We start from the raw sequence: 5,060 nt of genomic DNA on the forward strand, positions 1-5,060 counted from the left end.
GTAATTAAAATAAGTTGTAGCTATTATGAATATCACTTGTTTGGAAGAAGTGATTTGTTGAATTGGAGATAGTTGGTAGAAAATGGGACTCAAACTCGAAACTAATGAAAATGTGCTATGTTCTATGGGTTTTTTTTTCTAAGATTACTACTTATACATTTTGTTTGCACTTGTCTCAAGTAAATGCATCAAATTTTGCGTCTATAATCAAGATAATTAATTGACGAAAAAATGTTGAAATTAGTGAAGTGAGTTTTGTTGAAGTTGATGAAAGATCAACCCTACAGCTCCCAAGAATCACCTAAACACCTATCACAGAAAGAGAGAAGCAAAAGCTATGGAGGTTGGAATTCCTAGATCCATGGATGAGACATTCTTGATGAGAAAAAAGAGAAATTGCTAATCAAAAGTGAATGAATTAATAATTACAAAAAGAGATTGTCCTTATAAAAGAGATCAAAACCCTAAAAAGGTCTAACCTAGGTTGCATAATAATAATTAATAAAAGAATTAATTATTATATGCCTAAAGTTTAGCTTACGTAGACTAGAGTTAATTAGAAAATATCTAATTACTCTAACAACCTGCCCCCCCCCCCCCCCCCCCCTCGCTCCCCTTAAGATAAACTTAGGGAGTAGCTAAAAACCTAGAAACTACTATAGAAAGTAGAATTGGGTCCCAAAAAACAAGGCCTAATGAGGTACCCAAGTATGACCAAATCTCTGAAGAGAGGAGAAATAGAGAAAACCACATGGGAAAAACCCTACTCCAAAAAGAGATGGAAAACATGTTGAAAGAAACTAGTGAAGGAATGAAGAAGCCTCCAAACTAGGGAATGTTCCAGAAGATAGGAAGAAAAGATGATCATGAAGAACACTACTAAAGCATGTAGAAGTTGCAAAGCTCTATCAAAAGTAATTGTTGATTTGAAGAACCGCCATTGAAATAGAACCTGACCAGGTAGAGAAGACTGTAATCTACATCAAATTAGGAGGAACACAAAGGAAAACAACTGAACTCGAAGATATAAATGACATGAGACACCAAAGACTAAAGAGCTAATCAATCAAACCAAGGAAGCATGAGAAACAACAGAAGAACAAATCAATCTGCAAATAAGAGTATGATGGATTTTAAGAAGAAAGTGTATCCTAATCTTCCCTTCCATGAGGGTTTGTTATTACTCTTATATGAGCATTTTAAAGCTCAAACCTAAGGAAGGGTTGTTGCCGAGAAGGCAGATTCTTCAGAGGAAACAAAGAGCTCTTACCTCCCTTTGGATACAAAGGATAGCACTGATCTACACTCAAATGATGAAGAGGAGGTGGCTAAAATCATGAAGGATATCGGAAGGAAGAAGAAAAAGAAGCTTGGGAAAGGTGCAAAGAGAAAGATAGAGCATGAGGTTAACTCTGAGGAGGATTACAGTGATGAGGAAGAGGGGATGGACTTGAATAAGGAAGGTAATGCAAAAGAGGTGGGCACCAGTAAGGCTGAGGTTAGTAGGAAGGACAATAACCCAGTCAAAAGGAGAAGGGGTGGTGGGAAGGAAGATAAGAAGGCTCTTGGTAAGGGTAAGGAGATCAATATTGAAGCTCAATAAGAGAGGTAAGAGGGAGATGGTTTAGCTAAAACACTATTACTTTGGATACAAAGGGAAGGAAAACTACATGAACTTTCATGCTAGAACAACAAAAATGGGCTTAGAGAGCATATCCACCCAGAGGTTTTGGAGGGAAGGGATGGAAAAATTCAATTGGAGGAACTCATTGACCCGACATTAGTGATCCTAAGAAATAATGTAAGGGAAATGAGGATGAACCTCCTTAACAATGCCCACAATAGTTTGGTGGACAATTTTTGGTCCATTAAATGGATTTTCCATGAAATTGAAGAGATTATGTTCAAGATCTAGGGGCAGGAAAGGCTCAAAGGGGATCATGAAAATTCTTTGTAGGTTGAGAGTTTGACCAAAAGAAGGAGATCAGAAAAGAGGAAGAGGGAACAGGAGGTTTCTTTAGATGATATCAATCAAACACATACGAGCCAGAAGCCATGGGAGAGCTAGAGCTCAAGAAAGTGAAGCTGGTCAAAGAAATGGTGCCCTCGTCGGTGCTTTTGGTTTTTTATCTTTTCCCTAGTGTTTGGCTATCTGTATTTTGCCTACTTCTGATGGCTAGGTATGGCCTGTTGTTTTTTTTGTTGCTTTGTTGCTAGACTTGAACCTTAAATAGTATTTAGTTGTTATCTGGTGGGTTTCAGGAACCCCTGCAAAAAACCTATTTTACTTAATAAAAAATAATAAAAGAACCCCCCTAATGCAGACAAGGGTGAGGTTACAAACAACTGGATAATTGGGCCAAAAGAATTGCAAGTCAAGGAACCACGATCAAAATGCACAAAAGATTACATATGTGTGTACATATGCTCTGATACCATGTTGAAGTTGATGAAAGACCAACCCCACAGCTCCCAAGAATCACCTGCATGCAAATACTTGTCACAAAAAGAGAGAAGCAAAAGCTATGGAGGATGGAATTCCCAAATCCATAGATGAGACATTCTTGATGAGCAAAAAGAGAAATTGATATATAAAAGTGAATGAATTAATAATTACAAAGAGAGATTGTCCTTATAACAGAGATCAAAACCCTAAAAAGGTCTACCCTAGGTTGCATAATAATAATTAATAAAAGAATTAATTATTATATGCCTAAAGTTTAGCTTAAGTAGACTATAGTTAATTAGAAAATATCTAATTACTCTAACAAGTTTTGGCATCTTCTATTTTTGCGAAGGATGTGAGTTTGTGAAAGAAATCCTTTGGATTTCATAAGGTATCAATTTTATAGATTTAATATCTTATTTTGTGAAGAGATAGACAAAACTTGTAATACTAGTTTTGATATCTTAACGTAGAGTGTAAAAGGATTTCAATGCATAGTTTTGTTTTTTTCTCCCCCATATCGAAGTGAAAGAACAAGAAGAGAAATTTGGTTAGTAAAATCATTACAGAAATGAGCGACTAATATTTCTTGATTGGAAGAAGAAAAAAATAATTAGAGAATAGAAGCAAGAGAGAAGTTTTAAATAATCTAATAGTCTACCAAAAGATATCTATGTTAGGATTAAACCTCAAAAAAAATTAACAATTACATGCAAAAATAACCAATAATAGAAAATAATAGATCACACAGAAAAGAACACAAGACACCAAGATTTAACGTGGTTCACCCAATCGCTGGGCTACGTCCACCAAACAACAAGTCCAATATTATTATGATCCAGTGATTTACAACTTGATTACAATCCATAATCCCTTATAGCTTAATACCGCTGCAAGAACCAATTTTTGCATTACACCTTATAAAAATGCCTTAACCCTAAGCCCTTTTATACAAGTAATTTTATGCCACTTTAGGGTTACAACATGTCGGCCATATGTTGGCCATACATCAACCACAATGTTGACCATGGTCCAAATTTTTTTAAAGAATTTATGAAGTATGTACAATACTTCCCTGATCAGTCACCACAAACTAACAATCTAAACAACAATGAATAAAGTGAGTTGGAAATGTATATTTCAATGGGGAAAATAGGTAAAAGAGTAAAGGAGGAGAAATGTAATTTGGAAGAAGAATCAATGGAGGTTAAAAACACAATTCAAAAATTGAAGTTAAATTCATAGGGATCAAGAAATGCAATTCAAAGTTGATATAAGTTAGTAAATAGAGAATATAATACAAATATAAACTTATTATCCACAACAATGGGTTACACATTTTAGGAGGAAGAAATTCCTCAAAAACCCAAAATGCCTAAATATTTACTTGGGGAGTTTCGATAGAAACCCCTAAGCCTGTTAAGCTACTTTCAATCAGACCTTTGATCAAAATTAATTTCTTGAGATCATATGAAAAATTCAAAATAATTTTGATATAAACTAACTAAAATACTTCAGATAAAAAGTATTTTCAATATTATTAGAATTTTAAATGAAATTATTAGTCTTAAGATAAAATTAGAAAAATATATTGAAAATTTACATAGTTAGAGTAGAAAATGAAATTATTTGATCAGGTCAAGAAAAAGAACGATGGTTTGGAAGAAGATCTAGGTACATTAAAAGGAGAAATGATTTATAGACGATAAAGATCTTGAAATTGGAAGAAGATAATGAGTAATTAGTAGCATGCAATGATGTTCTATAGTCAAAACCATTTTTTTGTGATGCTTCATAGAATAGAGGATTTATGTTCTTCATTTGTTAATTATAATATTGTTATTTTGTGAGCAAGATGATGATAACATACTTATTTATGCAAATGTTGAAAGTTGTTTTGAAGATAATGTTGGTTTAAAATTTATGAAAAGAATGAGATATAAAGGTCATAGATTAGCAACCATGAGAAGGAAATCAGAGAGCCAATTGAACCAATAATGAGGTCAATGCACGTGGGCCTAGGGTGTGTCACAAATCAAAGGAATGGTGTCATTAACATTGTAAGTTGTTATAAATTTATTCACTAAAAATTCAATGTTCTTATTGTAACAAGAAAGGGAACACAGAGGAAAAGTATTCTGATTTACATCTATGTACCTTATGTGAATGAACAAATCATTGTGAAAATACTTGTTGTAGCAAGAAATTGAAGAATGAATCCATGCTAGGATACATGAAAATAGGTTGTCGATGAGTTTTTGCATCAAGTTGGTATAAGATGACATGGGTGATAAAAAAATTTATCCAAGCATAAATGTTCCTACATCAAAATGAAATCATTTTCTTGTCATATGTATATAAAGGGTGAAGTTGGAAGAAGTAGTTTCTATGTTCTGTTTTAATCACATTGCAAGATTGCAAGTTCTAGAGTTTTTGAGAATTATATATAGAGAAGATATGACCATGAGTGCTCCTAATTGGAATGAGTACTAGTAAAGTAATTCATGATGTTTAACTATAGATTGATAATTTTTTATTGGAATGAGGACTAGAAAAATGAGTCATGATGTGATTGCATCATTATTAGAAAAGCATAACGTATGGCTCAACATTA

Source organism: Cupressus sempervirens, chromosome 4 (genome assembly GCF_028749045.1).
Source record: "Cupressus sempervirens isolate cs-2001-9-10 chromosome 4, ASM2874904v1, whole genome shotgun sequence".
NCBI lineage: Eukaryota > Viridiplantae > Streptophyta > Pinopsida > Cupressales > Cupressaceae > Cupressus > Cupressus sempervirens.